Raw genomic sequence first — 27,046 nt, forward strand, 5'->3', positions numbered from 1 at the left:
ATAAATGCTAAATAATAACCAGCCAGTGAACCTAAAAGTATTGGATTCTGTATCCGAGACATTAAATCCAAGTTATGCTGTTCTAGAAGCAAGGCAAACAAATAAATCAACCCCAAATCAAATAAAGCCCGCATCCATCCCAGCCAGCATGGGTGTTGTCTGGAATGCTCTTTATGGGTGAGTGGTTCTCTCATGACGGGGCACTTGTTAGTGCTTCACCTGACACATCGCACACAGCGCCTTGCCTGTGATTTGGGAGGAGAGTTTTACATCTGACCCACAGCAGACAACAGTGATACCATGTTCTTAAAACTCTGATTCTCTTTACTTTATGCCAGAAAATAAAATCTGCTGAAGCTCTGGAGATGAGGGACAGTCACTCCACAGAACAATTAGATTGATCCTGGCAGGGAGTCCCTGTTGGCAATCCTGGGAGACCCTGTTGTATTTCAAAGCTAGGATTTCGTTTTCCTTTAAGATGCCAGTCACTGCGAGGTACCAGTGGTCCCTTGAGAGTTTAGGTACATAATCTAGAAAGCCTGGAATGCCCCCTGTCCTGTATTGGCCACTGACTTGGCCCACAGCGCTGTCTGGATGCTTTCCTGATCCCCAGTCCAGACTCTTGAGCACAGTCTGGTGCCAGTTGACAGGGGATCTCTGGGCACGGCCCCTTCTCCCTAGGAGTCTGCCATCTTGGTTCCACAGACATGGTTTATCTCCATCTGCATCACTTTAGTCATTTCAAGGTGATGACACCCTTGGGAGCAAAGCCCAACCCTCCATAGCAGAAGACTGACAGCAAAGCCGATTGCACATGAGGAGGCGATGACTGGGACATCTCCGGGAGCCACACAGACTGACAAGGTCACATTTAGAACAGAGTGTACAGGAGAGTCTATCCTTCGATGGGTTTTTCCAAAAGGATTTCACTCTCATTCAGTGGCAGCCAAGGGGAAGCGCGCCAAGGAGCCCAGGCCAGGTACCTAGATCTGGCCAAGGGAGTGTGGAGTGGAGGACGGAGCCAAAGGGGAAGGTAGGAAGCCAAGAAATGAAAGGTAAAACAGCCACCAGTGTTAAATTTTCTACGAATACAAGTGATTCTGGCCAGTGTTTGCCTGGCCCAGACCGAGCGCCGCACAGTACATGTGAACAGAAGGACGCTATTGACGCTTAGGGGGTGGTTCTCAGATAGCATAGCGTATCCAACTCACCAGGGGAGGGTGTTAAAAAAGGCCGATTTCTGCTCCTCAAATGCAGATTCCAACTGGGCAGTTCTGGGCAGGGGCGTGGGAAGGCACATTTTAGCAAGCACTGCCCATCATTCTGTGGAAGGCATATTGCTCTAAACCAATATTTTTCAATCTTTATGCGAGTGCAATATTAAAGAGTTTGGAGAAACACCTTCAAAACAATCCAGTGCAAATTTCTCCTTTTGCAGATGAAGAAACTGAGGAGTTAAGTCACTCGGCCAGTTACAAGCAGAAAGGTAGGCCCAGAAGCAGAATGTAGTCATAGTGCCACTTATTTCACTATACCATGTGGTTAGGTGACTCTCCTCCCCTTCAAGTCCTGTTGGACATATGTACACTTACGTAGAAACTAGAACACGTCTGGATTATTTTAGTAATTTTTAAAACCTTTGCAACAATTGGCAAGAGCTTCAATGTTGCCAGAGCAAACATTAGAAAAAATGAGCTCAGAAAGAAACGGTACTCACCCTCTCTAAAAATCAGTGGTGAAGAAGAAGATAGCAGGGACTCAAAGTTGTTCTCCAAAAAGAACCACAATGTCTGGGTTCCCCAAATCAGTGCCTAGGATAAAGCAAAAAGTAAACAGTTGCAAGAAATTGTATGTATCAGGAGATGCTGCATTAAAAAAAAAAAAGAAATACTTTTCACAAGCCGTGCTTGAATCAAATCAGAGTGAATGTCATAATTATGCTCATCACCTTTAGGGCAGTTCCTTACTTTGCTTTGTGTGGCCATGGTCAGTCAGTTTAACCAGAAAGTTCTGTGTCTCAGCAAATTCCGGAGGTGTCCTGACAACGGCCATTGGAAGATCGGCCCACAGTTGTTAGAGGACCCCCCTGAGATGGGCTACATGGCTCTGAGAACCTCTGACTCACTTGTTTTTTGGTTCTTCTCTTTATATAAGAAAGTGAAAACTGAGTAAGCCCTCATTTGAAACGAATGGGAAATCAGAGAAGAAATGCGAAGAACAGTGACTATATCTGCATGATGTAAGTGGGTTTGTCCTCATTGATTGACTAATTCATTTGTTCAAGAAATATTTATGAAGACCTTCTATATTCCAGGCAGCTGTTCTGCTCAGTAACGGATTTGGTTTTACCAAATGTGAACCTGATTGGCTAGAAGGAGGCTATCCACCCCTCATGGGTCACCCTCATTATGTACCAGGAAGTCCATAGTCTAAGAGCCTTGTGTGTTGTAGAGGCAGAACAATCAACTGGGAGTCAGGCAGCCAGGTTCAAGTTCTAGTTGACTTTAGGCTAACGCAAGTTTTCTCAACCTCAACACTTTTGAGATTCGGGGCTAAGTAATTCTCTGTTGTGGGAGTGGGGCGCACTAACCAGTGTATTGTAGGATGTTTAACAGCATGCCTGTTCTCTACCCACTAGATGCCATTAGCATCTCCCACTCCCATATTTGTGTCAACCACATGTCTCCAGATATTGCCAAATGTCCCCTGTATTGTGGGGAGGGTAGGGGGCAAAATGTTCCCAGTTGAGAATGACTGGATTAGAGGAATAACTACTATTTTGAGCACCCATTAGGGCACTGTGCTGGGGTTTTATTATACATCATCACATTCAATCTTGACATTAGCTTTCCAAAGTCAGCACCATCATTCCCACTTTACAACTGAAGAAACTGAGGCCCACAGATGTTAAGAAAAACACCCCATATTACACAACTGGTAAGTGTTAGAGGAGGTTTAAACCCAGAATTACTGAACCTTGAGACTCAAGTTCATTGTTTCTCACTTTTTTTCTTTTGCTGTGAGGTATTTTAAGCATTCACAAAAGTACAGAGAATAATCTAATAAAGACCCATGTACTTAGCACCCCAATTTGAAAATGCTAATATTTTTGCAATATTTGCTTTATATTGTTGGCAATAAAATGTTGCAAATACAGATGGCTCTCCTTTTAAATACTTTTCCACTCCTGTTCCTCTCCCTTTCTTCCCCCAAATAACCATTCTATTGAAGCTTCTGCCTGGGAAAAAATTGGCACTTTTCTTTCATGCATGTATATTCACAAACAATATATAACACTGAAAAGTGCACAAAAGGGTACAACATGCTTCTGCAGTTTGCATTTTTCACTCAATATTATGTCAGCTTTTCTAGTTTGAAACTATAGTATTAATTCTTTTATTTTAATGACTGTATTGTAATAAATCATCCCCCTTTTGGTGGACATTTAATTTGCCTCCCGTTTTCATGATCACAAGTCACCCTGCCGGGAACATGGCTTTTGTGAATGTCTATACACACATGTGTGGGCATTTCTCCAGGACATACAGCTGGAGGTGGGGCTGCTGGGTTGCAGGATGTACATGTCTTCAGCCTTATTAAATATTGCCAACTCATTCTCCAAAACGATTGCACTAAATTATACTCCCTCCAACAGATTATAAGAGTTTTCATTTCTTCACATCCCTGCCAACGCTTGGTATTTTCAAACTTTATAACGTTTGCCAGTCTGATTGGGTTGAAATAGCATGTAATTATTGTTTCAAAATCCTGAGTTCTTAACCGCTACGCTTACTGTCTACACACCTGGAAGCTTTGGTTATGTAAAATGAAGGCAATGTCTTTGCCTATTTCTTGGAGTAGCAATAAATCCTCCTAGTATAATGTGTGCACGTAGTTGGTAATTATCAATTGACACTTTTGTACACTGTTGGTGGAGGGAGAGTATATTTCTATAGTTTCGGTAGCAATTTGACAAAATCTATCGAAATTTCAAATGCACATATATTTTCCTTTAACTTAAAAAATAATCTCAAAATTCTGAAAAAGTTACAAAAACAGTGAAAAGTATCCCTGTAATCCATTGGGAGAATGTTACTACTATATCACATCTGCATTACGTTTCTCAGTCTCTCTTCCTCTCTTCCTCTCTTTCCTCCCCCTCTGTCTCTGTGTATATATACATATCGATATGTTTTCACAATGACTTTACTTTTTTTATTTAACCATAGAAAAGGTGTCAAAGTCAGGAAATTAACAACAACATAATATTATTATCTAATCTACACATCTTATTAAAATGTATCCACGGTCCGACTAATGTTCTTCATTCTAGAAAAAAAAAATATTTTTCACCTTCTCGGATGCAATCTAACATTATTTGTTGCCCCCAGTTGCCATGCCTCTATCTCCTTTAGCATGTAATTCTTTAGTCTGTTGTGTCTGTTAAGACCTTGGTATTTTTGGAGAGTGCTGGCCAGTTAATTATTTGTAGAATACCCCTAATGTTGGGGTTGTCTGCTGTTTCCTCATGACTAGATACAGTGTGTACATTTTTGGCAAAAACACCACTGAAGTGATGCTGTTTCCTTCTCAGCGCATCACGTAAGTACATGCTGCCATGCCGCTCCCTGTCATTGGCGGTGATGTTTTGATCACGTAGTTATGGTGGTGTCTGCCAGGTTCCTATTTTCCTTTGGTAATTAACAGGCCTCCTTTGGGGAGATGTTGAAGACTATGGGAACATCCTATTTCTATCAGTCTAGACTCAACTCCTCGTTTCCCCCCTCCCTAGCCCTTGGCAACTACCCTTATTCTCTGCTTCTATGGGTTTGACTCTTAAGATGCCTCACATGAGTGGAAACATGCAGCATTATCCTTCTGTGACTGGCTTACTACACTGAGCATCATGTTCATCTCACATATGGCAGGGTTTTCTTCTTTCTAAAGGCTAAATAATATCCCATTGTATGTATTTACCACATTTTTTCTATTCATCCATTCGTCAACAGATATATAAGTTGTTTCCACATCTTGATTATTGGGAATAGTGCTTCAATGAACATGGGAATGCTAATATATTTCTAAAATCCTGAATTCAATTCTTTTGGATAATTATACCTAGAAGTAGGATTTCTAGGTCATATATAGTAGTTACATTTTCACTTCTTTGCGGAACCTCTATACTGCTTTCCATAGGGACTGCACCACTCTGCATTCCCCCCAACCGTGCACAAGGCTTCCAGTTCCTCCATATCTTCCCAAAGCTTGTTGTCAAGCTATAATTCTGATCATCACCAAATTTTAGAGCTCGAAGGGTCCTCAGAGATGAACCTAATCCATGTCTCTCTCTCTCTCTCTTTTTTTTTTTTTGATGACCATAGAGATCAAGATGTCACTTGAGACAAAGTGGTGGCCCAAGATGGCATAGTCAACCAGAGCAAATTTCACCCTCGAACCTCGAGGGCGGGATTGTGGTAGCTTATAAATGAGCAGAAATTTCCCGTAGCTCCTCCCATCACAAGGATGGCTCTGTCTCCCCATTCCCTGAAGGCTGTGGAAGTGAGGTCACGTGCGATCTGAGCCTTGGCCTCAAGGAGCTCTGCAGCTTTGGCCTCTGCCCTCTTGGGTGCGGCTGCCACGTGAAAAGGCCAGGATGGGCCTGTGGGAGGAAGAGACCACCTGGAGTGGAGACGGGAAGTCCCAGTGGAGGCCAATTGCAGGACACGTGAGTGACACAGCTCTTCCCAGATCATCCAGTTCCAGCCACGTCACTAGCAGACCACAGAAATCAATGGAGTGGGTCCAGAGCAGAAGAGCCGCCCTAGCTGTCCTGTCCCTCCATGGAGCCATGAGCTAAATCACACATGCTGGATGTTTTAAGTTGCTAGTGGTGCTTTATATGGCAAAAACTAATTGATAACAAACCCAGTGAAGGCCTCTCTTCTATGACACCACATTTATAATCCATCTCTAGAATGTCTGGGGTGACCAATTCTCCACCCATATGTAACTGATCTATGCCCCTCTGTTCCAAGGAACACCCCTGCCTATCAAGGGGAGAGATCCATGTCCTCTGGAGTCAGACCACAGTTCTGTAGCAACAGCAGGCGAGACGGGCCCAGGGCCCAGGGAACTGCGGGCTGCCAAGACGCCTTGTCCCACCTCTTCCTCCACAGACTCTAGACCCCTGTTACTGGCTACTGTTAAATTATTTCTGTAAAAATAAAAGGGAGGGGCCTTAGTTGGCACTGGCTGGGAGGTGCTGAGCAAAAGGGGTAGGACATCCGATAAAAATGAGAGCCAGGGAATGACTTTCTTAAGTCATATGATCTTAAGTTTTCACCCACCAATCTCCTTTCCTCCCTCATTTCCCTTTTACATGATTTTCATTAATAGCAGTCCCCTTTCCCGCCCCCCCCCGCCCCCCCATTCCCTCAAGGTGCCCACTTCCATTTCCAGAAATAAATTAAGGGTTTCTTGGTTCTCATTAAATTTTATGCCTCATCCTCCACTCCTTCCCCAGCCTTTTAACTTTAGGCATCTTTTTCTTTTTTTCTTTTACAATTTCCCTAACTGCCCTCATGCAGGTGATTCTAGAAATAACAAGGCTCCTGACAAAAGTCCCAAGGTTCTCCAAACCAGAATCTTCGAAAGTCCTGGCATCTCTTTTACTAGGAGGCCAAGTGCACATGGCGAAGGAGGAACCTGCTTTGGAGACAAAGGTAGAATCAGTGGAGGACCCAGGCATCACGAGGGAGGAGAAGCTGAGGGGACACAATGAGCTGGCTCAGCATGGCCTCTGACCCCCCCTCAGCGGGACCAGTTCCCTGGCTCCTCTCGTGGTGCCCGGCACAGCTTTCAGAATTCCATCCCGAAGCCCAGAATGCTGTTCTGTGACGGTGAGTGTCTTCATGGGACGCTTGGAATACATGCAGGTGGTCTGACCAGGCAGGTTGGAGGAAAGCGGTTTTGGCTAGCCCCACCAGCCCGTGGGGTATTTGGTACTTTTGGGAGGTTCTTTAGAAGACAGAGAAGGAAATCTCTGTGCTATCACCCTGGAAGGTCTGGTTTGTGACCTCATCAGCGCTCTGGAATTTCCCTGCTGGTGGTCTGTCCCACATGTAGAACATCCACTTTCACTGAAGTTTCTGGGCACGTGTACAGACGTGGCTGCCGTGACTTGAAGCATCCTGACTGGAGGCGGAAGGCATAGTTCTGGTTCTGGTCCGCATGGGAATTGGTGCTTGCGGGCCAAAGCACACAGGGCCCGACAGGAAAGCAAGAGTTCCCCAGGACAGCGACACAAATGGAAACAGCCTCTGGGTGTGGGTGTCACATGGGCCAAATCACCTGCCAGCAGGAATTTCCCAAACCTGCCTACCGTCTCATTGCTCACAGGGTGGAGGAAGCACGGCCATCCAGGAGTCAATTCTGAAAATAAACCGCTCGCTCTGTAGAGCAAAGAGACGGATGCTTTTCAAGAGAAACATGTCACATTTATCAAAATGTGACAGGGCAGGGATTCCAAATGCAAATGCAACCTTTAGGTGCTACAAGCCAACACCATGCTCACAGCTGAGCTTGTCTGCCTGTGGCCAGCCTGCACCCAGTAGGCAGCTCGGGCTGGGTTCTGTTCTGAATCCGGCATATTTAGGAGCCTGTAAAAAATTCTGCATTTTTAGTTTTTCGGTTTAGGGAAAATGTAACTACTATATATGGTAAAGAATAGCTGTATCTTTCCTTTACTGAAGCACGCTTACATGCATGGTAATATCTCCAGTTTCCTCTTTGAGATTCAAGAAATATATGAAGAACTACCAGGTGCCAGGTATCCGGAGAGGTGTGATTACCTAGAAAATTCCACAATGCTTCTGTGAAGGATATTCATCTGTGTGTCCCCATTTTACGGATGCGAAGACAGACTCCAAGCACTGAAGGGGCTTGGCCGTGATGACTTGGTTACTGAGACTCGAACCCAGGTATCTGGAGCGTGGTCCTAGGATACGTCCAGGACACCTTCGCAGTCGAGTGCATAGTAATAAAAGAACAAAAACATGGGTTGTGGCTTGACTGCATTGTTTTGTGAGAGACGCAGAAGCCTGGTGGAGTTGGAGAGAGAAAAATATCGATGGCAGAGAAGCTAATTGGGAACAGGGGGAAGGGAGGAAGGAAGGAGAAGGGGGTTCTGATCCATTTCCCACTGTATCAAGAGAACACTTATTTAATTACCATCTCTCTCCCTTCCATTTCTGTGAAACACTCATTCCCTTCTGCCAGTAGCTGGAGAGGGTCACCTTGGGCCCAGGGGCAGAGGACAAAGGGTCATCTTGCTGCCTCAGGAAACAACGTGCTTCCCGCGACCACCCCGCACTTGGGTGGGTTTCAGTGGAGAACGATTCGGACCAGGTTTGGGAGGAGCGGGGTTTGGGCAGGCGGAGTAGTCCTTGGTGATGACCAACCAGGCTCAGATCCACATTTACCTGGACACCAGGCCTGGAAACGGGACATTCACTAAAACGGGCAGCTTTCTCACATTCAGCGGACAAGCCTGGCTGACATGGGAAGGCAGCTTCCCTGCGACGGGGTGCTGCTGCTCCCTCCTGAGCCCTGGCCACCTGCCACACGACACCTTCGCATCTGGCATCCTCCTGCCCGACAAAGGGGGCAGTCGGAAGGCGTGGTCCTTCCTGGGGCTCGAGGGGCGGTTGGGCTAGACCCGCAGGAGCAGACCCATGTCGCCCCCAGTAGATTCTGGAAGACTCGGCCTGGCTGTTTCCATGCATCTTTAAGCAATTTTCATCAAGTGGAGCTTTTCCTCATTTTTTTTTTTTGCCTGAGTTTTACTTTTCACTACAGAAGTAATTAAGAGCCACAAGGAAGAGTAATTAGTTTTTCAATTCATGAAGTCCCCTCATCATCACCTCAGAGGGTATCTGTTGATAAAGATGGACAGTAAGGTTAGCTCCCTTACTGACCTCCACCACTACACTTGGGAGATTTCAGAAGACTTGGTTTATTGGATAGGTTTATCTCCTTATGTCTACGGTGCTTGTTAGGAAGACAAGAAGAAACAGGTTGTGTACGAGTTATTTTCCGCAATAAATGACAGCGGAATCTGTCATTTTCCCAAGACTTGCATTTCCAAAGAAGTCCGGTGTGGGAATGAAACTTGGCCTACGGTTGGCTTTGCTTGAGCACAGTCATTCCCTTAGAGAGGAAGTTCCATGCACTGCAGAGTTTTGGGGCAGATACTTAGAACACGCCCGTTATTTCCCTGATTGATCCTTCGTGAACTTAAAGAACAGCACGGAATGCAGTGCTGAGTGTATTGCAGGGGAGACAGAAGGGTGTGTGGTTGCCCAGTTACCCAATCAGAATCGCCTCCCCACACCCTTCCCACAGGAGACTGACATTTAGACAAACGCGTTCTCAGCCACCAGCGCAGCGCCTGACGCAGGGCACAGCTCTGAAAGGCTTTGGCATCTGTTTTGTCTTGCCTCATGCCCACATACTGGGGCTGCTTGTTTTCATCCAATAGCAATTAGCACGGTGCAAATGCCTTGTGCCCTGCGCTAATTCAGAAGAATAAGCATGTCACACTCTGCCAGGAATTACAGCTAATCACAGAGGGCTCCAGGCACACCTGCCCTTTGATTAGGCTTTTGTTTTAAAATGAGGGGTTGGTGCAACCCGAAACACTGCATTCTCCCCTGGCTTAGGGATAACCATGGAGACGCAGGGGAGGCCCAGAGTGCGGCCTGGTTGCCAGCCATGAAGACAGAAACAAGGACAGAGTGAGGCAGAGAACCCAGACTGAGGCAGCCACTTCCGGTGGGGCAACTGTAAGCAGGGTGGGTCCAGGCAATTGTCCAAGAACGCGCAGACGCAGGGCTGTGAGCAGTGCCCGGCCCTGGAGAATGTTTAGAAAGCATTGCAAACACGACGTGTGGGAGTGAAGACCTGGGATGGCTCTACTTTTGGGGCGAAAAGCTCTTTGGTCATTTTTTTTTGCCCAACTTATTAGCCAGGTGATCCATACTATTCATTAATAATTAGTCTATCCTTTTTTATTATTATTAATTTCAGAGAGAAAGAGAGTGGGAGAGAGAGAAAGAAACATCAATGATGAAAGAGAATCATTGATTGGCTGCCTCCTGCACACCCCCTTCTGGGGATGGAGCCCGCAATCTGGGCATGTGTCCTGACCAGGAATCGAACCATGACCTCTTGATTCATACATAGGTTGATGCTCAACCACTGAGCCATACCAGCTGGGCAATAATTAGCCTATTCTTTACTGACCTGATATACTATCCTTATTTCATCTTCTTGGTCTCTTTCTGGATTCTACCTAGATTTTATCTGTCTATTTCTTTAGCTACACCAAATTACCTTAATTATTGCTTCTTCTTAATATTTTTGATAATCTGATTGGGATAATTCACTCCATTACTATTCTTACCTCCCTCCCTGAAATATCCTAGCCAGTATGTATGTATGTATGTATGTATATGAAATCTTTCCACAATAATTACTAGTATCATTTTCTTAATTTTCTCCACACTCCCCAAATAAAATGAATCAAATGGGAATGCTATTAAATATGATCTTTGCTGAGTATTTTTGATAGATACCTTTTATTGAGTTAAGAAACTGAATATGCCTAGGTTGCTAAGAATTTCTATAGTGAATATGAATTTAATAGAATAATTTTTCTCTATCATTTAAAACGTTCATATGGTGTTATTCCTTTTATCTGTTAACATGGTAGTTCATATCACTTTATTTTCTGAGTGTGAATTATTTCTGCACTCCTAAAATAAACTTTTTTATTAATATGAATTTTTCTATTTCATATACTACTGACCTCAGTAGTATATAATTAGAATAGGTCAGAGATGCACAAAATACCATGTATCTTAAAGAAAGGATACTACAGAAACGGAGAAATTGGTGAAATCATATAATGTAATTTTTTAAATTCAACATAATGGTCTAATCCTTAAGTGAGTGATCAGGCCACATATTTTTTTTTGGTTTGTTTTTCTAAAAATAAAAAAAAATAACAACTTGCTAAGGGCTTGACAGACACTTAAGTTGAGTTAGGAAACACTGTTGGTACAATCTCAGCATTTTAATCATGATGAATCTAAGGGCTGACGAATTGCATGTTGATGTCCTTGTTTTCTGTCTAATGAAAATATTTAATTTTCAGAATGAACTGCAAGTCACCCCAGATTTACTTAACACCAACCTTGCTGGGGATGATGAATCATTCTCAAGGGCAGCACTGTGGCTCAAGTCCCTGAGGAAAGCCACTCTTTGCCCTTCAGCTCTAGGCGGCATCCTATTTGTCTTTCCTACTGGGTACATGACATCTTTAATAAGATCCCAAAGTATGATAATGTTTTCCTGAGGGTCCACCATTTATAGAGAAAAATAACTCCCAAAATTGTAGGATGAATGAAAATTTCACAACTTCCTTAACTCTGTTCTTGTCACCCCATGAAAGCATTTCTGTCTGGAGGTCACCTATGTGCCCAATAGAAGCTGGGGAAACAATTATTCAAGATTTTCTGACTCATCCTATTTTAATTTCATCTACAGTGATTTGATTTTGGGTGGTGGGCGCACAGTGCAATATACACATTTTGTGATATAGAAATCTACATCTGAAACCAATATGATCCTATTAACCAATATCACCCCAATAAATTTAATAAAAAAGTTCATCTTCCCTGCTTATAAGGAAGTAGAGATGTATCCTTCAATTTTTGTGTCCTTTAATGAAGCATCTTGGTTGCTTTATTCTCTTCTATTGATTTGATAAATGATCATTTAAACCCAAGGAAGATGTTTCTCACTCTGAATCATGATGAAGGTAGATATCTTGATACTCTACTTAGTTAAAATAAGGTGTTTGTTGTTCTTGGAAATCTCCTATGGAGCAACTTGGTCATTATCATGTCGTAATTATAGTCTCAGACAGTCAAAATAGTGAGTCAATCCCTGCATGCTTGTGTTTGGCAAAGTGCTCAGATTGATGGAGGAAGAAAGATTCGATTGCTCGCTCAGAGAGCAGCTGCAAAGAATTCTCATCTTTCTTTTATTTTTTTGCTACTGCTAACTGGGTGGCAAACCCACATATCTCAGTTGATTATAACACAGCTTCCTTTGCTGTCTTAACTCTCCTGTCTATACATCTCATTCATAATCGTTACAAATTAGGATGCTAGTCATCTTACCTTACAGATTTCTTTGCCCACCTTAGAGTTAATATATTTTGCACAAATTTTAAACTAGGACAGAAGTTGTAATCCCAATGGACCCGTCAAAGGTATTGGTTTTTCCCTTCAAGGAGTTTTCAGAGAACTGAGTTCCATAGAGTAATTATGTTCTGGTTACCAGACTTCCAAAGATGCATATATCTGCCAGATATAAGCCTATTGGGTTTTATTCTACTTGGAGTCAGCAGTATACAATGTATTTATAGTTTATCACATATTAGTGATCTGAAAGTGATATACTATGTTATAAGAGAGAAAAGGAAGAGCTCATATGCAATGGGACATCGTATCTTTTACACTGAGAAAATAATTTTGAGATAAAGTAATGAGGAGTCCAATGGAAATTGCTACTGAACTCTCAAAGACATCACCACAATTCTTTTGTTGCTACATTGCTCTTTTTTTCTAAATATATTTTTCATTGATTTCAGAGAGGAAGAAAGAAGGAGAGAGAGAAACATAAATGATGAAAGAGAATAATTCATAGGCTATCTCCTGCATGCCCCCCCTCCCCCGTTGAGGATTGAGCCCATAACCAGGGCATGTACCCTGACCAGGGATCAAACCCTGACCTCCTGATTCCTAGGTCAGTGCTCAACCACTGAGCTACACTGGGCTACACTGGCTGGGCATGCTGCTATACCTCTCACAGGACAGAGCAAAGGCAGCCAAGATCTTTTCATTCAGGTGGTTTGGGGGTCTTCTCCACAGTGTCATTATTCCTTGTAGTTAGAAACGTGGAAGGCACTGGAAGCCATTTCTCAAGTAGAACAGACTCAAGGCATGAAGCTGCTTAAAGGAGGTCACATGAAATATTAACTCAGCTCCTCTCAGAACAGAGTCCTGCAGCGGATCCAAAGGAGCAATCACCAGCTCCACAAATAAGAAACTGCAACTGCTTAAAAAGTAGCCAAGATGCTCCCGTCATCTACTGATAACAACTACACAGGTTGGAAAGGTTTGTGAAACACATTGATCAGAATTTATGAAGATCAGGGCACAGGGAGCTGGAGAGGCAGCCTACCTGATTAACTGGCCTGATTTGGGGCCAGAGTTAGAGAAGCCCACTTTAGAGACAACCAGAGGAGAATCCACAGGACTCCATACAGCGATGCCCCAGAAACCCAGAGACCGGCCAAAATGAAACATAACATGAAGAACATGGTTGAAATTCTAAAGAAGATTTCTGAAGTCCATAGATTGTGGACTTTCCTTTTTCAGATGTATGCTTGTAAACTAAATAACGAAATAAACTCATCCTTTGTAATTTCTTTTTCATCTTGGAGTTAGATTTCTTTTCCCCCAGTACTGAGTAGACATTATCCCTGTCTTTGTCGATGAGTGTTGCTTTGGCAAAGTCAAAAGGCTGTTGGATTCCCCACTCTATCCTTTTTGCTGGTGACTTGTATTTTAGATTTTAGAAAGAGCTAAAGCTATTTTTTTTCAAGATTAAAAATTTTAACTAGTATATTGCTCAGGGTTAATATTTCTCTGCCAATCTGCATTTTACTTTTTATTTGCAAAGTGGTTATTTCTTCATTTTAAGGATTTCTTTGGACTAATCTATCTCTGAAAACATTTTCACTCGTGGGCTCTCTACTGCAGGAGTATCAATTATCTTTATGTTGGATTACTTTTAGAACGCCCTCACACTGATCACATTTTCTTTTACTTGTCTTTTCCCCTCTGCATCATCATGATTAAGCTCTTTCTTTATATCAGAGTTTTATTTTAGCTAGTCATATTTTAGTCTCTACTATTCTAGTTTATCTATGAGTTCTATAATAGTGCTTTTGTCCTCAATTGCTTTTTGCAGTCTCCATTCTCTTCTTGTTTAATGTTGAGTCCCTTTAAAAAATACATTCGGAATACATCTTTAACAATGTAGTGCAATAGCATAGGATTGCCTTCTTTTCCTTGGCTTATGTTTCCCTCTAGACGAAGTCCTTTATTTTTATGCTGTTTCATTAATTCAATACTGATTTACTGAGTACCAACTAGGTGCCAGGGACTGTTCCTGAAGCTAGGGAGAGAACCTTAGGGAAACCAAGTTCCCTACCTTCATAAAGATTGCATCCCAGATGTCAGAAAAAAACACCCAAATAGATAATTAAGGATTAAATAAACTTTCTCTGAAAAGGCAGATAATCAATAATTTGGCTTTGTGGGTCTCTGTCTCATTTATTCAACTCTGACCCTCTTATAGACGGCATGTAAACTAAAGCGTGCAGCTGGGTTCCAGTTAATGCTGTGGATACCTGGCTCAGGACAACTCTTTACCAATGTTATTTCATCCTCTCATTGGTATTGCTTATTTGAGGGCATTCCACCTATGTTATGACAGTGAAGTATATGGTCCTGGGTGGAGTGACTGAAGAGACAAAAGTCTCATGGTCACTCAGAAGAAGGGAGTGAAAAAGAGCTATGAGTAATTCTACGTGAGCTGAGCCCAGTCTCCTTAGATGCATTTCAAGACCAAGGGGAAAAGGTCAGTTGGGTCACTTCTGGACACAGCCCAAGAATGGGCTGCTAACATGAAAGGACAAAATTTGGAACCTGTTACTGGCTTCTCCCTGTAGCTCTCCAGGCCTGGTCCTGGGGTGACTACCAACTAATGGGGGCAAGAGACTAAAAGAACAAGGACACCCAGCAGTGAAAGTCCCCTAAAGCAGAGTGAGGATGGAGGAGCATTGTAAGGACACCTGCTGACTTAGCATGTCTCCTGCTGCCTGCTTTCCATTTTATGCATGGAAAGCACTTACTTTGGCTTATTTTCCTAGGGTACTAAAATACTTCTAAAATACATTTTTAGCTCAGCCAGTGTGGCTCAGTGGTTGAGCATCAACCTATGAGCCAGGAGGTCACGGCTCGATTCCTGGTCAGGGCACAGGCCCAGGTTGTGGACTCGATCCCCAGTGTGGGGTGTGCAGGAAGCAGCTGATCAATGATTCTCTCTCATCATTGATGTTTCTCTCTCTCTCTCTCTCTCCCTCTCTCTCTCTCTCTCTCTCTCTCTCTCTCTCTCCCTTCCTCTCTGAGATCAATAAAAAAAATATGGAAAAAATACATTTTTATCCTATTAAAAACAGTTTTATTCATTGCAGAAACACATGTAGCTAGGCAAAGAGAAAAAAATAAAAATGATATCAAATTCCCCCTGCAGGGATAAACAATGTTAACATTTCAAGATATGTTCTTTCAAATATTTTTCTATAAGTATAAATGTATATTGAATATGAATATATATTAAATTTAGGGTAATTATATTATTACATATAAAAACATTAAAGTGGGTTTGTATTGGATAGCTAGCACTCTGTCTGCAGCCTTTAATAAGTAATACATGATGGCAATAAACTATGTACTAGAAAACACAATGCTCTTACATTGGTCTGTTCTGTAACCTGCTTTTCGCATTTACTAATATATAATGAAATTTTTCCAAGACCCTACATTTTCTTTTTAATGGTTATATAGTATTCCATCGCACGTATGTCCTGTCACTCATTTATGACACTGAGGTGCTGCCCGCTATGCTGAGAGGGCAACTTTGTACCATCACTCACTTAAAGGCTCTCTCATGGTTGGAAACTTACTTTGCCTCTGTCTTTCCAGGATTACAAATAACACTGGAATGAATACTGTTTCACCTGAAGACATGCATCTATTCTTTCCCTCCGTACGCACTTGGCAGTAGAATTCTTCTTTATAAACATATTTTACCTTGTCTGGGAAGTTGCCTTAATTTTGTGATAAAATATTGGCTGTAGCCCTTGGGACATTCTTGTTCCCTGTGCTGGTCAGGCAGTCTGGGTGGGAGGAGGTGGCGGCAGAGCGGAAAAGCGTGTGAGGGTCACTGTTTCCCCATCCACCCTGGATTAGGATTAGGATACCGATGCCCCGTGAGGCAGTCCCCACCAGGCGAGGAGAGATTAGGGGATCCAGCAGAGAGTAATTGTGAGCCAAAAAGCCCGTTGCGACTATTCCTACCTAACACCGGGAGAGCTTCATTAAACCGTTAAATACTAAAACTGGGCCTGAAAAAAACATCCAAAGGGTGTCTCCAGCCGACAAAGGACACAGAATTCAGAGTCTGGGCTGACATTTAGTGCTTAACACACCATGACAGCATCAGGCTCCATGGGGTATGTCAGAGCAGGCATCTGACGAAACGCTCCCCGGCGTCTGGGACTCAGCCTCATGTAATAATATTCCAGAGGCCTTTGCACGAAGACCATAACTTGCTTATTTTCTGACATATGAAACCTGGGCTGATCGGGTCCGCTGGGGGAACATATACTAAGGTGGGCGGAGCTTTCCCACCTTATTCATATTTATACTTTTTATGTAAGCCCCTGCTGTTTTCCTGAGAGTCTAGGATCCAGCAGGCTCCTGGGAAATAACTATTGTAAAGTTGGCAGGTAGAAGGGGTTTGGGGCTATAGTTTTTCAAACATATTACACATATTTTTACATTATTAAAAACACACGTACAAGCACACCACCATTTCCCCAGAAGCCTTTGCGGCTGACTAGTGTCAAGCCTGGTGATTTATAAGATTGTTTGCATATATTATATTTTAAAACACATATTGCTTTTGTAAAATGTGTATTTATTAGACATTTTGGAATTCATAATATGTGCTGGGAAAGCAGCCTCTGCCTCACCGGATCTGAGACGGTCTGCCACGCACGGCTTTCTGGGAGGGGTCACCACGCACACACGGGGACTGAGCTGCCAGCTCCTCCCTCGGCAGCTCCCATGGTGTCTCTCTCTCTCTCTCTCTCTCTCTCCCTCTCCCTCTCTCTCTCTCATGAACACACACCTTCTCTCCTCCTCTCGTGGGCCACACCCATACAAATAAATAATGAAAACCGTAATGGAACAATAGCCACAGAAGAGTGCTCTGTTAGGAACAAGCCTGATTTTCAAAGCTGCACACAAGGCATTAGGTGAAGTCAACTCAGGAAAAGCAGGCATTCAGATTCTGTAGATTGGGCTGCCACAGATGAGGGGGGTGACTCCGGGAACCCCTGCAAAGTATGCTCCTCAGATTTACCCAGCTGTGACTCTGAGGACAAAAGCCGAGTCTGAAATCAAACATGTGGTTTATGCATGGGAGGAGGGTCCAAACCTTCACCACCTTAATCAGTCTGTGTGTGGGGGAGTGTTGGGGGGTGGATGTGTGGGTGGGTGTGGTGTGGGGTGTATGTGCGCATATGTGAGGGTATAGGTGGGTGTGGGTGTGAGTGTAAATATGTGTGAGTGTACATATGTGTATGTGAGTGGGTGTGGATGTGTGTGTGTGGTGTGTGGGTGTATGGAAGTTATGTGAAGGTGTAGGTGTGTGTGGGTGTGAGTATGTGTGTGTGCATCTGTGTATGTGAGTGTATGTGCGGGTGTGGGGTGTGTGGGGGTGTGAGTGGGGGCATGTGTGAGTGTGTGCATGTGTATGTGAGCCAGCACCGGGTTCATCAATGGCCAGGAAAGCAAACCCCCATGCGCACCAGGAGCCGGTCCCTCCCTCTCACGCACAGGACTGAGAACATCCCACTGAGCAGAGGTGGACGCCCCTGCCCCACTAATGCTCTGACCCCCACTTGCTCTTAGATGCTCAGGCTCAGCGGGGAGCCCGGGAGGAGGATGGGTCTGGCTCTTTACCAGCCTGGCTGCCCCATCTCCTGCCTGCGCCACCCCAGGGAAGGAGAGAGGGGAGCAGGGCAACCGGGGGCCCGGGGTGGAGAGTCCGGAAGGGGCTTTTGAGAGCGTCCATAATCATTTCCCAGACGGGAATCTGAGCAGGGGAGGCAGGGCTCCCGGCCCAGACCGAAGGGATGCAGCCTCCCTCCATGCGCTACTGCCTCTCGGTCCTGTCCTGTTAGCTCAGGAAGGAGGATGAGCCGGCGCCCAGACCTCCCTGCTGATGCGTGCTGCCAGGCCTTCAATGACAAGACAGACTCCGGTGGACTGGCCGGTCGCTGATAACTGAAGGTGCTTCGCTTCACCTGCGGAAAATGGGGACCTGCCTGACAAACAGAAAGGCGCCGGGCCCGGAGGCTCCGAGGCCCGTCCTAGTGGGAGCCAGCCGTGCCTGCTCAGCTCGTCCGCCTGCTGTCCACAGCGGAGATGGATTTCCTTCTCCTTGGCGTTATCCACCCCCTGACTTTGTCACCCACTAACTCAGTTTCCCTGCAGATGTCTGCGTCCCGGCTTCTGAGGCTTGCGGCCGCCACTGCAGCCATACACAAAAGGCGGCTCCCGGAGCCAAGATTGTGTCTGCAGTGCGTTACGGACACACGCGGCGCGTATATCTTCAGTAAATAACCGTCCATTTTCACATGGATTAGTCAGAATTTCTGATGAAACTGCAGAAATGTCAGTGCGGGGTAGGAGCCTCCAATCAGAGCGCAGCTCCGTGACCCTGCTCTTTTCCAGCCCTGCTGCTATTATCTTTGCGGGGGAAAAACCCGCCTTGTCTCTGGTTATACCTCTTTTATGGTCTAGGATGCTGTTAATAATGACTTTGTGTTACATAAAATAGATCCATTAATGTCGCCAGGTCCCAAAAGTACTGAATCAACCCTGCTCCTTCAAACAGGCAGGCGTGCGGTGGGTGAGCCGCAGGCAAGCGCTGCCGGGGTGCCGTGTGGCCAGAAGCAGGGAGAGGCCTGCGTCGGGCTGAGCACCCCTGCAAGGGGAACAAACCAGGCGTGCAGTTTTAGCTGGGGATCTGAAGCCCCTTTAACCCTATTCTACTTGCGTTCCTGTTTCAGCCACGCATGGGCAAGGGGAGCGGGAGGCAATTACGCCACCCCTAGGGTGGGAACGTTCGGTGGCGACTCAGAGCAACATCTGCAGGGGAACCAGCTGTTGGTTTGCAACGCGGAGGAAGCCACCACCCAGCTTTGCACCCTGCAGGCTGTACCCCAGACAGTCATCTCTGACCAGGAGGGGAGGGGGGCAAATGAAGCGATTCCTGCAGCTCAGAGGCAGGGCTCTCTCAGCCACAGCCAGGCCCTGTCATGGCCAGCGCCATCCCCAGGCTGCTGCTCTACGGGCTGGAGCTAGAGCTGGCCTTTCCCGGGAAAGCCGGGGAAGCCGGTCTCAGTCCTATGGGTCGATGGGGGCTAAAGAGACAATGCTGCTCACTCGCATTCTGGGGAGGGTCAGGGGGAGCCAAAGACCGGAGCGGATGAATAAAGATGCAGACAGAAGCAGGAATAAGGGAGGGAGTGTGACAGAGAGGGGCCCTGCAGAAAGCTTTGTAGGTGGGATGTCCACACCAGGCCCCCGGGTAAAACTGCTGAGGATGCTTTAGGACGGCCCCTTCTTTGGCTGGGGACTGCCGAGGAAAGGTTGCTTCTGAGCATTGGCTGCGGTATAAAGACTATAAAGGAGAAGCTGTAGGTGTTAATCAGAGAAAAAATCACACACGCACACATGCACATGCACACACACACACACACATAAATATATGAACTAGGAATACAGCTCATTTCTGTAAACCACAAGGCCTCAACAAGTATTTATTGAGTGCCCACTGCATGCCAGACACTGTGCCAGGCCCAGGGGGAATCAAGGATGAGCCCAAGCAGACTCTATGCTTTGCCCTCATGGAGATCCAAGTTCAGTGGAGGAGACAGCCTCTAAGCAAAGGATGAAGTGAATACAAAACGGCAGAGTGTTTAACACCATGAGAACCTGATACGAAGACTGGGCTGCATCCGGGCTGTCAGGATGGGCTTCTCGAATGAAGGCGAGGGTGAGATAGGAAAGGTAAGCCAGGATGCAGCAGCAGGTACAAGGGCATTGCGGATAGAAGCAAGAGCCTGTGCAAAGTGCCCGGGGTGGGCAGGAATCTGATGAATACAGTTGGCCCTCTGTATCCACAGGTTCTCCATCCACGGATCCAACCAACATCTGGGGATCAAAACTATTTGGAAAATCAAGTCACTATGTTGCTGACATGTGCTCTGATGGTTGCATATGTACTGAACATGTAGAGACTTTTTTCTTTCGGTTATTGCTTAAACAATAGAGTGTTACAACTATTTGCATAGCGTTTACATTGTATTAGGTGCTGTAAGTAACTCAGAGGTGATTGAAGGTACACAAGAGGATGTGTAGCAGGCTGTATGTAAATACTACGCTATTCTATGCAAGGGACTTGAGCCTCTGCCCTTGAACCAATCTCCCCACAGACGAGGTATAAGGGAATGAGGCCCCACATCAGCTAAAAAAGTCCAAACCTGAAACGTAAGCTGAGAGCTGATGCCAAGCGGAGTCACCTGCAGTGCTAAGTGAAAACCAACCATCAAGGGAGGCTTCTCAAAGGCCCAGAAGTGGACGGGGAAGAGGAGCAGAAAGGAGCCCGGCGAAGCCTGGGCTCGGAGACTGGGGCCGCGGTGAGGCTGGGATCCACTGTCTGGCTCCCCATCACAGTGGTGTCCAGCCTTCCCAGGGACCTGCCCATCGCTAGGCCGGCCCCTTCCTCCTGGTGCTCTGCAGGTGCCGGGCCAAGTAGAGGAGGTAGGAGAGACCAAAGGGCTTCCCAGAGCCCCCGCCTCTTGGTCTCTGCTCTCCCAAGTTCTCAAGACAGCCTCGGGCCTTCTGTGTGCGGGGAGGAGTTCAGGAACCTTGGGCAGTGGAATAAGATCCGATCCAAAGCCAACCCAGGAGAGTATCATGTTTGAGAAACAGGAAACCCAGAATGTGAAGAGCGGGGAACGAAATGTGGGGCATGGGAGTCTCCCCAGGAGACCCTCTGACCAGGGCGGAGTGGCTTCCCTGCGGCCGAAGAGTCTCAGAGACGTAAAACCACCAGGAAGATGCTCCAGGCAGTCAGGCTGATGTCTCCTGCTGCAGCTAAACCAAAACCAATGAAACCCACAGCCCAAGCGTGCCCACACCCCACGGCCCCAGTGTAGGTGCACGTGAGCCTACCCTGAGCTCCACCCCATCCTCCTCCCCACTGATTTCACAGACGGCTTACACAAGCCCACCATTGAGGGTCAGGCAGGAGACCACAGGCTGGAGCGAGAGACACACACCCCAAATGGGAGCAGCTCCCCAATGTGGAACCGAGGAGTTCGGGCAACTGCCTGCAACAGCAAGCTTCCTGAGCTTTCTGGGCATTGAATTTTCTCCTGAATGAAGGATTACTGACTCCCTGCTGGTTATGAGATTATACCCCATCCTCAGGGATAGGTGTGAGGGATCATGTAAATCCTGCATTCTGGCAGCAAGAGAAAAATACGAATTTTTACATGAGAGACATACTAACATGGGGTTGTTCGGGAGAGCATCTGCTCGCCCTGATTAGAGTGTGAAATGTGGATGGAGTCCTCTCCTCTCACCTCCCCCTCTCTCTCCAGTGCACCGCCATCCTGAGTGCTCAGCACCTGGTGGGCAGGAGTGTTGACCGGGCAGGAATAGGCAGGTGCCTTTAACCATTTGCATTCTGGAACCAGAATCCATCAAGACTCATCAGGGCCATTTCAAGAAAGCTTCATGTGCTTCTGTGAAAATGCTTTCTTTTCAGCATGCCCCTTGCCAGGGTCCATGAGGTCCACCGGCCAGTACTGGCGCTGGCTCTGAGCATTCCTCTTGTTCTGGGAAGATCATCTGTGTGCTGGTCACTTGTCAAGCTTCTTGCTTTTGGCTTTGTTTGATGTTTTATCTATCTTTGCAGAAAAAGGTCTTTATACCGTTTTCTGGATTTCCCTTCTGATAAGCAGAGGGCAGATCCAGAACTACAGTTGCTAAGTATTGGCATAAGGGAGCTGTTTAAGACCCAAGCTTAAGTTAAGCATGTTACTTATCTTGTAGACAGTTGTACAGATCGAGGAGAAAACTTAGAACAAAAATAAAACAAATATAAACATTGACTATCACCATTTGTAAACCTAGAAGGAGAAGGAAATGTATTACTAACAGCAGGAAGGAGTGGAATCAGGCAGGGTGGTTAGTACACATCATTACTGGGTACAGACATTTCTTGAGGGAGGTGGCTCAGATGCCGCAGACCTCATGGGATTTAGATCCTGCCCACAAGTCCCAGCCTTCCCTACACCGGGAAAGGGCATTGCTGTGTCTGCAGCTTTCATGTCTAGCCCAAATCTAGAATGCTTGGGCATCTTTGAGTTATAGATATGCCAGGCTCCAGTTCTATAGGACACTTCTAGGAAGTGAAGATAAAAATTTGAGATACTTATATGCTGGAGGGAACAGGGCAATAATTCAAAAAGGGATCATCCTTTATGACCATCAGTTTCTTTCAAGTCTTCCTGAAGCGTGTAAGAATGCTTGCCTGGCTCTGTATGCTTTCTGTTGTGTGCTTGTGTGTTTGTGTGGGGGTCCACCTAAGAAGAAGGTGGGTACCTGATGGGTCACTGGAGAGAGCTTGAGCGGGTGGGTGGGCCAGCCATCTGAGCCCATCTGGTTTGATCCCAAGACACATCAGTTATCCTTGTCTGTGCGTGGGTTGAAAATAGAAGGTATTCCTCAGGTTGGAAGCAGGGACACTTGGTGTGTTCAATAGGGGACTGAACTTTGTAAGTGGTCGATGCGGTAGTCTGCTGCGAATTCTAGAAGAAGCTAACACAGCACAGCCGGGAGCAGGGATGGTGTCTACCACGGAAGCACGTGGCCTCATGGAGAGGTCGTGCTCACTACCTTGGGACGAAAGGGAGGGAAACTCAGTGGTGCCCAAGGTGGACTCGGACTTTAAAGGCAGCCAGTGTGTGGGAACCGGCAGAGGGGAGGAACGCAGGCTTGGGGCGAGGAGGTGGGCAGACAGGAGTCACGGTAGGTATGAAACTGCAAGGTGAGGAACTTGGAGGGGGAATTCTTGGGCAACACCAGGAGTCACAGTGGGCGAGAAGTTTGGCAAACAGGCTGGGAATGACTCTGTCCCACTAGAACTGAAACCACATTATAGAGCCCTTACGTAGGCATCCAAGGCCAAGAGGGTAAAGAGAGAGGCTGATTTTTAGGAGGAGGCCACTGCCACTTCTAGGAAGGGGACTAAGAATTTAAATGAAAGCCAGAAATTACTACTATACACAATACTCTGAAGAGTCTGGTGCCTGTAATGTCCCTGCAGTTTAATTGATTATATTCTCTTCTACTGTATTCTCTGCCACTGGTGCATGAAGGCAATAGTGAGAAGATCCCCCAGAAATTTGGGAATGAGGGAAATGAATGAAAGGAATTTGGATTTTAAAGTTTAACTCTTTGTGGGCAGTCATCTTAAAGAGACAGCATGACACACTGGCCAGCATGACCGTGCTCAGGGATTCCGTTGACATATGTAAAGGAAGAGGATGCTCACCAAAAGCAGGTTGGTTGGCAGCAGCGACATAGAGCACAGAGATTCATGGAGATACACACGGCAATGCCCAGTGAAACCACCCCTGGAGCTGGAGCAGTGCCAGTTCTACTGGCACTGCCAATGTGGATACAGAGTCAGCGGCGTTGGCCAACAGACCTCACATAGGTAGGCTCATAGGCAAGACCGACCATTACACATTTGCTTCAATGCTCACTAGAAAACCTTTGGCTTAGTCCCTGACTTTCTAAGTAAACAGTCTGTAAGAACAAGGCCCAGCACTGATGCAGCTGCAAACTCTGGCCTCTAGGAAAGCTATTTCTCACTGCAAATTAACACACTTACATTGTGATTATGATTTGGGTTCCCATGTATTCTTATTTCAGTGACAGAAAAAGCTGATTATATTGGAATATTTATTATAATAGGTTGTACATTTATTTATTAACTAGAGGCCCGGTGCACAAAATTCGTGCACGGTGTGTGTGTGTGTGGGGGGTTGTCCCTCAGCCCAGCCTGCAGCCTCTCCAATCTGGGACCCCTCAAGGACCTTCATTTTTTCCTCCAGGAGTGTGGTGGAAAAACCCTAGATCACCTTCTTGGATTCTTATAACCCAAATTACCAAGAACACTGCAAGTGGCGGCCTACAGGGAGCTTAGCCAATAAGCTGTCAGAAAAGTATTTACTCTCAAACTGGTTTGGCTCAGTGGATAGACTGTGGGCCTACAGACTGAAGGGTCCCAGGTTTGATTCCTGTTAAGGGCATGTACCTTGGTTGGAGGCACATCCCCAGTGGGGAGTGTGCAGGAGGCAGCTAATCGATGTTTCTCTCTCACTGATATTTCCAACTGTCTATCCCTCTCCCCTCTTCTCTGTAAAAAAATCAACAATATATATATATTTTTTAAAAGGTGTATCCTCTGCAGCTCATGCAGCCCCTGGGTTGTGTCCACTGGGATAGGGGCGTGTCCCTGCCACCTGGTGGTGGCCGCCGGGGTCTCCACACACCCCAGAGGCCAGCAGCCATCCCCCTGTAGAAGGCGCTGGGCTGGGGGCGTGGACACGAACTGGCACTTGGTGCCGGAGCTCGGAAAGCCACCGGGGGCGAGGCGGGAACATCCCCGTCTCCAAACGCCCCCGAGGCCAGCAGCTAGCCCCACCACGGGCCCCAGGCTGGGGGCATGCAGGGACCCTGGGCAGCACGCAGCGGTGGCCGCCAGGGTCTCGGCACACCCCAGAGGCCAGCAGCCAGCCCCCCCGTCATGGGCGCCTGGCTGGGGGTGTGGACCCAAACTGCCGCTTTGTGTGCAAGCCTTTGCAAGCTGCTGGGGGTGGGGTGGGAGCAACGTGGGGATGTTCCCGCCTGCCAGGCCACTTGGCACCTGCACCCATAGGCTCCGAGTGGCCAGGGGGCATTCTGGGACCCCTGCCGCTCAGGACCTAAGCACGGGCCTATAGGCTAGGAGTGGCCTGGGTCCGGAGGATGTTTCCAGGACCCAGGCCACTCAGCGTCTGCATATGCAAATTAACCGCCATCTTTGTTTGGGTTAATTTGCATATTTGCTCTGATTGGCTGTGGGTGTAGCGAAGGTATGGTCAATTTGCATTTTTCTCTTTTATTAGCTAGGATGTTTAAAATTTAAATTTGTAAACCTCCCTTGTTTCAATTCACAAATTTGTTGAAGGGACCTTGCTCCTGAGAGGAGGGGGCCCATCCTGGAATGGGGGCAGCATCGGTTTCCTAGCCCATCAGGTTAGGAACTACATTTGGAAGGTGACAAAATTGCCCAGGTGACGGATACTATACCACAGCCTCGAAGCCTCCTCCCAGATATGTAGTCCTCCCCTGCAGTATTGACATGTTGACCATCCTTATGTTTTCTGCAAACATTAGCAATACTTCTTTAAACTAGAAAGGAGGGGGTTGGTCGTGCTTAATTTGGAGGGAGTAGAATGTAGGGAGAAGCCACTGAGTAGCATGTCTATGTGCAGCGGGCCTGGGAGCAAGGACCCATGTGGCAAAGCAGTGTGGACCTTCTGGTTTTCCTTTCTAGATTGATATTAGTCTTAATACCACACTGTTCTAGAATGGCTAACTCTCCATTGTCCTGGGATTGAGCTCAGCGGGGGACTGACTATTAAAACTTCCCTTCTCACCCTGGCTAGGTGGCTCAGTTAGTTGGAGCATCATCCCATACACTGGAGGCAATTGATCTATGTTTCTCTCACATTGATGTTTCTCTCTCTCTCTCTCTTCTCTCTCTCTCTCTCTCTCTCTTCCTCCCTCCCTCTCTCCCCCCACCTTTCTCTAAACATCAATAAAAACACATCCTCAGGTAAGGATTAAACAAAACAAAACAACTTCCCTTCTCTCTCTTCCTGTGTCCAGCTTCCTCGCTGTTTAGCACTTAAGCTAAAGAATTACTGAGAAATTACTAGAGGGGCAGAGGGTGGGGGAGTATGAAGAGGGTAAAGGGGGTTAAATATATGGTGATGTAAGGAGACTAGATTTAGGGTGGTGAGCACACAATGCAGTCAATATAGAGATAATGTATTGTAGAATTGTACACCTGAAAATTATATAATGTTATTAATTAATGTTATCCTAATAAATTCATTAAATTAAGAAAAAGAGAGAAATTGACAGAAAAAAAACCGTGCCTGTGTCTGGATGTCTGCTGTCAATCGGAGGCAGAACTTTGGAGAAATTATCTAAAGAAAGGTGTGAATTTCTAAAGGCTTAATTTGTGCACTTATTAAACCTTTCTCATGGGCTCTGCAAATTAAATTCTGACTATACAACTGGGTTTCAGCACATTTTATAAACTTCCACAACCTTTTTGCACAGTGTTTGAAATTCCCTCAGAGTGATGTGCCGCATTCTTAGGGTCGTCCATTTTCCATTTCCAGAACTAGGTAACAACGTTTAGGATGTCAGCAAATCCATTTGCTCTTCAGTTAATGGCATAAATGAGAGGCTGCTGTGATGTGTCCGATGAGAGGAAGCAGGGAGGCAGGGCCTGGGCAGGGCCTGGGTGATAAGGCAGCAAGCAGCTACCCTTTCACACTTGGCCAAAGGGGTAAGGGGTTGTCAGGAGGGAGGAGATGCATAGGCAAGAAGAGCTGAGGACAGAGAGAGGCAAAAGCTCTGATTGAACTTTACCCATTAGGGACCTCCTTGGCAGGAAGTAGTTTTCTCCAGACATGGTATGTGGTATGTGGTATGTGGTCACTGCTTGCAGCTCCCCTCCTGTTTCGTTTTGTACCACCAGCAGCAATGGCATCCCAGCCACCCTTGTGACTCCCTGCATGGGATCCTTTGGTTCAGCCATAGTTCATGCATTATTCTCAGAGAGGTTCATAGTCCTAGCCCTTTCATTACAACGCCGTGTGTGTGTGTGTGTGTGTGTGTGTGTGTGTGTGTGTGTG

The 27,046-nt window shown here is 46.1% G+C and overlaps 2 long non-coding RNA genes across 2 annotated transcripts in view; one reads left to right on the forward strand and one right to left on the reverse strand.

Annotated features, from left to right (window-relative positions):
- Positions 1–1,723: 1,723 nt before the first annotated feature.
- Positions 1,724–27,046, reverse strand: part of LOC129147793 (uncharacterized) — a 469,419-nt gene continuing 444,096 nt past the window's right edge. The window contains exon 6 of the long non-coding RNA XR_008555003.1: positions 1,724–1,811. This is a non-coding gene — a long non-coding RNA (uncharacterized LOC129147793). The remainder of the gene's footprint in view (positions 1,812–27,046) is intronic.
- Positions 6,493–8,057, forward strand: LOC114230854 (uncharacterized). The gene is made up of 2 exons (XR_003616822.2): positions 6,493–6,899; positions 7,781–8,057. It is a non-coding gene; the product is annotated as an uncharacterized LOC114230854 (long non-coding RNA).

Source organism: Eptesicus fuscus, chromosome 21 (assembly GCF_027574615.1).
Source record: "Eptesicus fuscus isolate TK198812 chromosome 21, DD_ASM_mEF_20220401, whole genome shotgun sequence".
NCBI lineage: Eukaryota > Metazoa > Chordata > Mammalia > Chiroptera > Vespertilionidae > Eptesicus > Eptesicus fuscus.